Source organism: Sceloporus undulatus, chromosome 5, assembly GCF_019175285.1.
Source record: "Sceloporus undulatus isolate JIND9_A2432 ecotype Alabama chromosome 5, SceUnd_v1.1, whole genome shotgun sequence".
NCBI lineage: Eukaryota > Metazoa > Chordata > Lepidosauria > Squamata > Phrynosomatidae > Sceloporus > Sceloporus undulatus.
In genome coordinates, this window is record NC_056526.1 from 96997867 (window position 1) to 97009222 (window position 11356).

The following is an 11356-nucleotide window of genomic DNA, read 5'->3' on the forward strand; positions in this document are numbered from 1 at the left end:
GGCTTTGGGGCGACCTCTGGACTCTTAGGACCCATGTATCATTTAAATAACATACCCCCAAAGAGACCTGAAGCAGCTTTATTTTGGCAGTCTGTAACAGGCCAATGTCTTTATCCCCCACCTGTCTTTTAAAATAAAAGGAATTCCTGCCTTATGATCTTTTCCCATGACCAGCCCTGAATGGCTTTTCTATAAAATTTTGTGTTGTAACTTGGCACACTGTTGAAGCATATTGACCTTTTTTTTTACACTTAATAATAAAAGTATATGTGTGTCACATTAAAATACCAAACCCTTGCCAAATTCCATACAGACTTTGTTTTAGTACTAAAAAAATGAAGATCCCACCCATTATAAAGGTCTTTTATCTGATAATGGATTTTTATCTTGCTCTTAATACGGAAACTGAGTTAAAGTGAAGGAACGAAGGCTGTCACAACAACCTGAGTAGACCAATGAGAGCTTCAGATCCTTTCAGGTCACATGCCATGTTTTCCTACTTTATTTCAATGTAAATGGTATTTACTGTTAACAGCATGGGTATATAACAAGCTATTTCTTCTCTTGGTAATGTTATTCTTATTAAAATATAATCTTGGACATTTAAAAATAGCTGAATACAAAAAAATAATAATACAGAGGTGAAAGGAAACATATACATTAAAGTAGGGAATGGCACATTGGGAGAGGTGGATGGGTGTGTGTATGTGTCTTCAAGTCACTTGTCAATGTATGGCAGCCCCATGAATTTCATAGGGCTTTCTTAGGCAAGGAATACTCAGAGGTGGTTTTGTCAGTTCCTTCCTCTGAAATATAGCCTACAGCACCTGATATTCATTGGCGGTCTCCCATCCAAGTACGAATCAGGGCTGACGCCACTTACCTTCCAAGTTGAGACAAGGATTTTTTTTCCAAAATTTTTATTAAAATTGTAATTCATTAAGAAAAGTTAAAAAAAATTCATGAATACAATTTATATCATGGAGCAGATGGATCAACTCAGAAAACAACATCATTCCATAAGTTCAAATGTTGAGATGGTGGCATAAAAAATTAGCAAAAGTCATAAAGGGGAACCATTTCTCCTCCAAAGGAGTATGACATGAAGTGGGTTTGTGGATCCTGTCAGATAACTTTTCCATTCATAAGGCATTCCAGATCCTTTGCCACCAGTTCTCCATGAGCAAACAAGCCGTCTTCCAGTTCAGAGCTATCTCAAAATCAGTAATAGCAAGAAGGAAATAAATTGTGAATTTACATTTTAAGTTCTTCTTATTACCAATAAATACGGACAAAAGTAATACAAGGAACAAGGCTTTAATTCTTGAGAAAGTCGAATGTCCAGAGAGCCAAAATTGATAGATCTTATCACAATGTAACTACATGTGTATAAATGTACTCATACTAGCACAACCCCTCCAGCACTTAGAAAGCGTGTTACTTGTAATTCTCACTAATGTAGTTGGAGTAAGGTGCCATTTGTGTATCAGTTTCAAGGAGCATTCTTTAAGGGAAGCTGATTGGGATTTAAAGGGAGGAGAACCATTCAACCATTCAGCATCAAAAATAGTTATGTTTAAGTACAGTTCCTATCCCCCTTTTACAAGCTGGCCATTCCTATTTATATTATCCACGATTAAATTATAAAACGTACTAGGAAGTCCTTTTAAACATATTGTGTCCTTAACACAGTAGTGTTCAAATAGTGTTAGGGTACAGGGAGAATCTTCAGTGCTGGCCAGGGCTTTCTGGAATACCATGATTTCGTATAGTTGCAGTCGACTGGAACAAAAAGGAGCAAGAGATATTAATAATTCCACCTTTGATTTAGGATTCTCTTTCAAAAATAGGTCTTGGATCCTATACAATCCCTATTCTGTCCTGTGTCTATATTGAATCATTTTAGATTAATCTATAAAAAGGGGGTGTATAAAGAAATGTCAGATAGGGAAGGGGCTTGGAGTTGATAGATGCTTCCATTTCAGCCAAACATTTAATGATGTGTGGAGAAAAGAGTTTGTTGTAGATGGACCCCATCTGTTACTGTTATATGAGAAGGACATGTTCAGCTCTAAGTCCAATTTATTTTTTAGCTCAATGCAAGCCCAACTATTGTTGTTGTCATAACAAATTAACTGAATAATTTGGACCATTTGAAGGGCTTCAAAATATGATTTTAAATGTGGAATGGCTAAACCACCATTGCAGGGTCTCGCAAATGTATCCTGGTTTGGGGACCTGGGATGTTTACAAAAATAAATGAGTGCATGAATTATTGGCATAATTTAAAATGAGATTCTGAGGAGGGAGGAGGATAGTGGTGTAACGGAGAGTACTGACAGTTGGGAGTCAGTTGGGAGTCTGGCAGTTGAAGGTTGAGTTAGGGTTTGAATCTTGGGGAGAGAGGACTGAGGTCCAGGAGTTCCTGAGGGAATGAGTCAGTTGGGGTTGGAATAAGACCCAGAAAGAGAGGGTTTTGGGGCCTATAGAAGAACGGTGAGGGGTAGAGTCCGAGTGAGGAAGGGCTCCCTACCGTTACACTACCAGACCTCTAGAAAAGGGAGGGGCTGGAGTGTAGGATCCTGCGGGATAGTTAGCCTGGGTGGCTAAGTTTAGAGAGCCAACTGTCTAGAGAGAGAGGCAGGAAGGTCTCTGAGTAATAGAGAGACGTCTGGAGAACATTAAAGTGTTAAGAGCGGGGTCAAATGATAATTGTAATTAAATAACCTGTGCCTGAACTAGCAGCTACATAATATCATGCAGTTCAAGAAAGAAATGTTCAACCGTTGTGTTAATAAAGTTTACATGTTGGTTCATTTCAAGAAGTGTCGGTCAAGTTTATAATAAGTCCTCGCTACTATATTAAACAAAGAACTGGCCAGGAGAAAGGGGGTTCATACTAGAAATTGTGTGGCAGCGGTGAGATAACAGAAGTCCCAGGCGCTGGCCATAAGGGGAGAAGGCTTGTGGTTTGGACATCCGTGACATAAATGGTGGCAGCGTAATAGATGGTAGCGGTGGGATAAGTAAAGCCCAAGTGCCTGCCATCTTTAAGAGGGGGTTCGTTTCAAGTGGTATGACTTGAAATAGGAAAAAAAGCTTTGGGGTTAAAAAACATTTTAAGAAGTGCAATTTTACAGGGAATTATACCACATAAATTTCTCTCCCACCAGTGAATTACATGTTTTAGGTGACCACTGCTGATGTTTCCATTGAATTCTGATGGCACCCGCACTGGCTTCCTATGGAAAAGGAAGAAGAAGACGATAGGAAGAAGGAGGTTCTGGTGTCTGTAGAGGTTTTGTTGGGAGGTTTAGAAGTTTTGTGGTGCAGTTTCTGGCAATCTCAGTGTCAACAAAGTCTCAAGAAAATGGCATAGTGTTTTGAGTATTGGACTGTGACTATAAAAAGACCAGGGTTCAGGTCCCTGCTTGGCCATAGAAACCCACTAGGTGATCTTGGGCAAGTCACACTGACTCAGCTTGAGAGGGAGACAAAGGCAAATCTTGTTTTATTATTAATTTATTGGATTTATATCTCACTTTCTCCCAAAATGCAATTCAAGGTGGCTTACAATAAGTTAAAAAGATAAAGCTAAAATGTTAATTTACAAAAGTTTTTAAAAGGATTAAACAACAATATTATTTTTTAAACCATGTAGCTAAGCACACTTAAAACATATATAAAACATACTTTCCAGTAAACATTAAAACTCTTGCCAAGAAAATCCCATTATAGGTTCATCTTAGGGTCTCCATAAATCAGAAATGATTTGAAGGTATACAGCAACAACAGCAGTTTCGAGGTCTAAAATCTAGCAGCTGTCATTTAAACGTCTCCAAATTCTCTGCCATAGGATGACTCTGGAACTGTATGAAAAACTGAAGTGACAGGGAAATGCTGCCCAATACAATCTGGAGTGTGGCAACTGCCAAGTCAGCTAATTAGAGCCCGCTGATAATGGAGAGAGATCACCAAAGGGTGGAACCACCCTAAATAGTAGATTACCTATACAAAAATGTGTAATGTAGATCATCAGGTCATTTACCTTGCTATCATTTGCCAAATGTTGGTAAATACCCTTCATTTCCATGAATTATTTGGGTAATACCTGATCAATCCTGTTGATTTTTCTGGAGAGAGATTATTAGATGATCGTATCCATCTTCCATGAACCACTGCTGAGTCACAGGGTGGTGCTTCCCCCCACATTTTACACAACAAAATATTCCAGATACTTTGCTCATGCAACAATCTGCATGTTTGTCAAAGGCATGCATTGTTTTGTAGTGGTGAAACCAGTATTCTGTTCCAAGGGCCAAATCTATAAATCTGTTGTTCCTAATGGCAAAGGGACTTTGCCCATTAGCAAATGCCCCAGTCAGAAATAGTTTTCTTTCCCCAGAACTGCCACAGAGGAGAAAATGTTAGATTCCCCCTCCAGGCCTGCTTTGACCCCTTATTTTATGTATGTATATATGATATAAATGTATGTTATGTATGTTATGTTTTCAAAAATAAAATAAAATATTAAAACAAATTAATGTACATTTACCATCTGCTGCAATTTGCATCTTTAAAAATCTTTGTGTTAGATGAAAAAACATATCTAACGCCACATGTACTTTGGTCCTAGTCTCTTAACATTTCATTCTGTGGCAAAGATTCCCAACTTTTTTGTACCAGTAGGCACTTTTTGAAGCATTATGGATACCATCAAAAATGGGTGCCAGAGTGGCATGCAACTGTTCACAAGACGCTCATTTAACAGAAAGGCAAGCTGGTGAGACTGAAATATATTAACTGAAAGTGTGGCACAGATGACTTCTGACACCTAAAATACAAGCTGCCATCTTTGAACCCACTGTTCTCTCTTTCATTCAAAATCACACATCCCAGCACACACCAATACTCTGAGAAATCTCCCAGACTCAGGGGCTTTCCCAGTAGATAATGATCACCAATTTGCAGACACTAATCCTCTTTTGCATTAGCCTCCCAGCCTGAGGCCTGCCATCAGCAACAGAACAATATACGTGCAAATCACTCCTGCATTCCCAGGTTCACACAGTATATATAAACCCAACTTTTTCCAGGCAAGCATTCTCTGAAGATGCCAGCCACAGATGCTGGCGAAACATCAGGAAGAAACTCTTCTAGAACATGGTCACATAGCCTGAAAAAAAAAAAAACCCAAAGTATGGATACCGGCCATGAAAGCCTTCGATTTCACTTTGGAGATTATTACATGAAGAAAAAATTGAAATTTTAACAGAATAAAACCATTTTTGGCTGACACTTATCGAACAACATCATGTTTATCCTGCTGCTACTATTGATGTTATTTAACTGTGGTGCACGTTTTCATTGATGAGCAAAACCCATCAATAGGCCCTCAATTGCTCTGCTACTCCTCGAATGCCTTGGCACTTCCAGGGCACTTGCGTCCCAGGCAGTGTCAGTATCTCTTATCTACTGTACATTAGTAAATGCTTTATGTATCTGTTTTACAGTAAGTGGTTCATTAGCAGTCCAATGATTTGTGCACCAATGTAAATCCTAACTCAGTGATATGTACACTTTTGCAAAGGTCATTTGTGCCACCTCATCAAATCTTTGCTACTAAAATTAGTACCTCTCCAAAAGTAGAAACATAGGCCATTATTGATAGGACATCTCAGGATAATTTGCATTTAGCTTTTGCTCTAGATTGTGCCTGATTTGACACTTCTCTGCTACTGTATATTCATGTATAAGTCTAGAAATTTTAGTCAAATAATTGATCAAAAAACTTGACTCAACTTATACATGGATCAATGTAAGTACTGGGCTTTAACATTATATATAACAAAGGAACTATGCCCCTGGTGAAAGGCAAGAAGGTAATCTTCCCTGGAATCACCATCTCATCTATCCAGTCTTCAGTATGAGCTCAAATAGTTATGCCTACTGGAATTTTCCAAGTTCTTTGGCATTGTTTTCTTTGGCTTCATCCTTTGTTTTAAGTTTTACCCTTTACTTATGCAGGAGTCATACCAAAATCCATTATTCTGGCCCCAAAACCTGACATCGACTTATAGTCAAATATATATGTTATGTTTATATTTTTTATATCCCTAAGACTTTTTTACATGCAACATGAACAGTAGCACACAGAGACACAAAACTCTTTTTTGGGGGTTCTGTCAACACACATTGGAGAGTGGTGGAGTCTCCTTCTTTGGAGTCTTTTGAACAGAGGTTGGATGGTCATCTGTTGGGAGTTCTTTGACTGTGTATTCCTGCACAGCAGTGGGTTAGACTGAATGGCCCTTGTGGTCCCCAGTTCTATGATTCTATGACACTTTAGTTTACAGTCCACAGTAATAGTTACTTCACACTTTATTTTCATCTCTACATTGCAAAATGTATATTTAACATATCTATTTACTTTGGCACTAGTTTTACAATGATACTAGGGCAGGGAGGAGCTTCTAGTTTTAGCCATGAAAGAAAGAAATTTATCATTGCTCATAACCACCTCATAGTTATAGTCATAAGCTATATATTGTTAAGATATTTGTTGTTTAAAATGTAATCAAAAGTGTGAGAAAGATAAAAGTTTATTGGTTTCCCATATTTAGAAACTATATTGGTTAGAAGTTGCCATATCTATATGTTTTGTGAGCAAAGTCATAGGACATCTATGACTGTCAAAATCTGCAGTTGAAACATGTGAACTCTGGGCAAATTCATTTTAAATATGAGTGCATGCCCAAATTGCCCCAATTTTGGAAAGCCACACTCAAAACAACTGGGAAGAATAAATCCCAGGAACAGATGCCATACCAATACAACTACTACAATATACAGAGACAAATTCAAGTATAGTTCTAACCTAATCTGCCAGCAAATGTGGAAAACAAAGCATGGCCCACAGACTAAAAGTGATCAATATGACATTCTCATCCACAAAAAGGAGACACAAAAGACTGCAATAGCACCCAAAACAGGAGTAAAAATCAGCTCACAGATGATTTGAGAATGTTTCCTTCTCCCTCATCAGGCTCAGAAATCTCTTTCTTGAGTCTTCCCACAAATCACGCCCAGACATGGACAAGTACCTAATACCCCAGAGGACAGGATCAAAATTCAAAATGACCATAATAGATTAGAAAGCTTAATAGATTAGAAAGCTGGGCCAAAGGTAACAAAATGAATTTCAACACAGAGAAATGTAAGGTACTGCACTGGGGTGGGGGGGAGAATGAAATGCACAGATATAGGATGGGGAACACCTGGCTGAATTAAACTACCTCTATCCTCCACTATTCTACTTAGTTCCCGCAAGCCCATGCCTGTGTCCTTCCTGTCTGAACAGCCTCTAACACACTGCCTGCATTGGGTGCACACCAGAAAACATCTTATGAAAAAGAGTAATAATACAAAAATCAGGTGGTAAGAGTTTTAATTAAGTTCAAACTGAATTAACACGTAGCATTCAATGCGATGATTCCTTGCTTAATTCATGTCACTGTCATCTGTCAGATGTCCATTCGCAGTGTAATCCTTGTGGGGGCCATAGTTTATAGTAACATGACATGCATTTATGTTGGTTATGTTACCCCGTGTCTGTTAAAATAGATAGATAGATAGAATATATTATATATATATAATAATGATTTTCTTATATATTTCATAAATTCACTTTCATTTCACTTTTATTCTTCACTCATGGAAATACTCACATGATGTAGAGGTTCTATCTTGGGAAGTCCAATTTGTGTGAGGGTTTGCAAGTCTGCTTAATATTTAAGGCTTAGCAGACCAAGTCAGAGAGAGAGACTGACTGCGGGTGACTGACCTGGGTGAGGCAAGCAGCTGACAGTAGCCCATACCTAAATTTAGGAGACCTTTTAAGGGTTTAACAAAGTCTCTAGACAAAGGGCAATCAAAGGAAACTGCTTGAAGTGTATTTTACATCTTAGGTCCATGTTTTGATCTCACCAGATGTTTCTGCCAGAGTAGGGACCCCAATGGCTATGCAAACGCTATTCCTTTGATTCAAATGGTTCCCCCTCAATCACAAAGAGAGACACGTCTTTAAAACATCTGCCTGGTAGCAGCTAAGGCAGCTCCTTGCATGATCTCACCCATCTTCAGAGCTGGGAAAGGAAATTCATTTACATATCAAAGCCCATGGCTTCACTTTGTTTCAGTGGGAACCTGTTACAGTGGTACCCCGGGATACGAATGTGGCGCCTTACGTAACCCGGGGTACCACTGTATTTAAATCTCATACTAGAGCCATACAGCTACTCAGGTCAAGATGCACTTTTGATATCAAGGTGCAGGTCAGAGGTTATCATTTAGATATATTAAAAAGGTGCAGATCAATGTCTATCAATATGTATTCTCCAAAATCTATCTCTCATATCATATATTGTTTTATTGGTTTTTTTCTGTCTCTTAAAATTTTGTTATATTTTCACCAAAACACATGGAGAAAGAAAACCCAGAGATAATTTCCCTTTTCCCCCCATAAAATAATCAAATAAACACTAACTTGGGTTCCACAGAGATGGTGAATGACTTTGATTCCAACATACACAAAAGCTGCGAAAGACAGCAATCCCATTATCTTCTCCAGAATACTGCTTGACAAATCATCATGGCGGGCATTATTACTGCCATTCCAACCAAGCAAACCTAGAACTGCTTCCCAGATTGTAGATGTTGAATCGGGTGTAGGATTCGTCCTAAGAGAGACAAATGAGTTTGTGAACCCAGATCACCAGATATTTATTATTTATACTTTTATTCTTGTTAATTATTAATTAATCTTATTATCAAGCCATATTACCATTTCATAGATTTTCTTTTTTTAAGGTGGCCTTCCCTTGACCGTTAATCTGTAACAAATCTTTGTATGTTAACCAATTTGCCTTGGGGGACCACCTTCCAAAGAAGGCGTCTTGTACCGAGGTCCAAAGAAGTATCCTGAATAATTTTTGCATTCTTTTTTCAAGTTAACAGTACAGAAGTACATGCTCTGTCGTTTCAAATCAAATTTGATGTTTTTTTAATTTTTATTTATCTCATATAATCTTTTATTTTCCCGGAGGGCCAAGAAAATATCTTGTGACACCAAAAATAGTTTAGGAAATTCTGTTTCGCTTACCGTACACACATAATGTCATATGTGAAGTGAAGACCTTTTAAACTGTGGTCATCTTCACCTCTTTCCTCCAAAAAAGAATGTCTCTGCAATGCTCTGGAACACTATGTCATATCTTATCCTCACTACGTTAGCCAAAGGTTTAGATACTTCAAGCTTTTCCCCCTGAAGCTACTAGTCTCCATAGGGACAACAAAGGAATGTGACATCAGTAATTGTATCAATCAATGAGCATGAAGCTTACACTATAATTCCCTTTACAACTACCTAAAACCAGTGTGATGTTGCCAGTGCAATCATCTGTGAAAGCCCATCTGTGTCTCCCCAGTTTCACTGGGAAAGAGAGAAGGAGCCTCTAATCACCCGAAGCCCCTTTGGCTCCCGCATTGCTCCCTGGCTGTTTACTGTATATTCATATATAAATCTAGAAATTTTAGTTAAAAATTCATTCAAAAAACCTGAGTCAACTTGTCAATGGGTCAATCTAAGTACAAACTTTAAATCTTATTTAAAAAGGGACCCTCCCCTGGTGAAAGGCAAAAGTATAAGCTGTCCTTGAAGCACTGAACCCCCTCTATTCTAACAGTGATGCCTGCTGGAATTTTGTAAATTCTCTGGCATTGTTTTCTGGTCCTTCTTCCTTCAGAATCTAAGTTACACGCCCCTAAGTTTTACCCTCAACATATCCACAGGTCATATCAAAATCCTTAACTTTGGCCCCAAAAACTGCCCTTGACTTACACATTAGGTCGACATAGTCTAAAGGTCAAATGCAACTTTGTGAAAATGGAACTATAGCAAATGTGTGTGTGTGTGTGCGCGCGCGCACGCCTTCAACTTTTCTTGACATTGCCTTCAGTCAGTTTTTGCTTTTGCATAACTTTCCACGTGTCCTTGATTTGCTAGCTTTTCATCCAGACACTGCAGATGCCCTTTAAGACCACTTTGACCTGTGTATGTATGAACCTTCAAGTCACCTGTTGACTTATGTCAACTCCATGAATTTCATAGGGTTTCCTTAGGCAAGAAATTCTCAAAGGTGGCTTTGCCAGTTCCTTCCTCTAAAATATAGCCCACAGCACCTGGTATTTGTTGGCAGTCTTCCATCCAAGTACTAGCCAGGGCTGACCCTGCTTAGCTTCCAAAGTCAGGCAGGATCTGGTGTCTTTAGTTAAATGGACCTAAAGCCAATTTCTAGTCTTGAATTGAGTATATGCCACTGAATGTCAACACCTATATAAATCGCATTAATTCAATAAACCCCCTCTACTTGGATTTAGGTAGGATAATTAATCTGTTTTATTTTTCCCACTTACAAGCAAGAAAGGAGGGGTCTCACCCATAGCAGGTAGAAGATGTTGAACACTATGCCATCCCCATTCCCACCTCAAAGCCACTCATTTCCCTAGGTTTCCACGTTCCACACATGAACACTAGGAAAGGAAAAATCTCATTTCTCTCAATAGAGTTTTCCCCTGCTTTCTTAGACTTGGCTCTGGGAATGAGAGCATACAAATTTTTAAACAGGAGTGGAGTACGTATCCCTTTATCTGTATGCGTAACTACCAATTCTAAATGGATCCCTACATGCCTATTTGTGAAGTTAAAAAGATAGTGCTGTGTAATTCAACATACTGTAGCATTTGACCTGGAAATGGATGAGAAATCAGGGATGTTACCAAAAGGAAGGCAATCTCACGATTCTGGCAACTTATAGTACTGTACTTCTGTCAGTGTTCTGCTGCAACCTGGCCCAGTGGATACTTCTGGTCACTTGAAAAAAAACAGCCTTGCAGAGCATTCTGCAGTATTCCAACTGTGATGTAACTAATGCAACAGTTAATACTGCTAGACCCACTTTTCCTAGACAAAGCCATAGCTGGAGAAAGACACTCCTAGCCATAAGGAAGACATCTGGTGCAACATCCATGTGTAGCACCTGATTATAAGTTTGTGATTCTCTCTTTTCAGGAAGAGTATGACTCCATCCAAAAAACAGACTGACTACTATTCCCTGACTGGCAACTTCAGTCCCTAGGAGCACCCTCTTATTTGGATTATCCCTGACCCAGTCTACTAGAACACTAACAGCCTCATTAGAATATGAGTATTTAAGAAGCAATACTATATATAAGCAGAACTCAATGTACTGAAACACAAAATATTGCAGTTTTTCAGTAAGTTACACTTCTATAAATC

At 38.6% G+C, this 11356-nt stretch overlaps 1 long non-coding RNA gene across 1 annotated transcript; it reads right to left on the reverse strand.

Moving 5' to 3' along the window:
- Window positions 1-7430: 7430 nt before the first annotated feature.
- On the reverse strand, window positions 7431-10659 carry LOC121931910. The gene is made up of 3 exons (XR_006104229.1): window positions 9161-10659; window positions 8546-8738; window positions 7431-7611 (listed from the first exon to the last, which is right to left on the reverse strand). It is a non-coding gene; the product is annotated as an uncharacterized LOC121931910 (long non-coding RNA).
- Window positions 10660-11356: the final 697 nt, after the last annotated feature.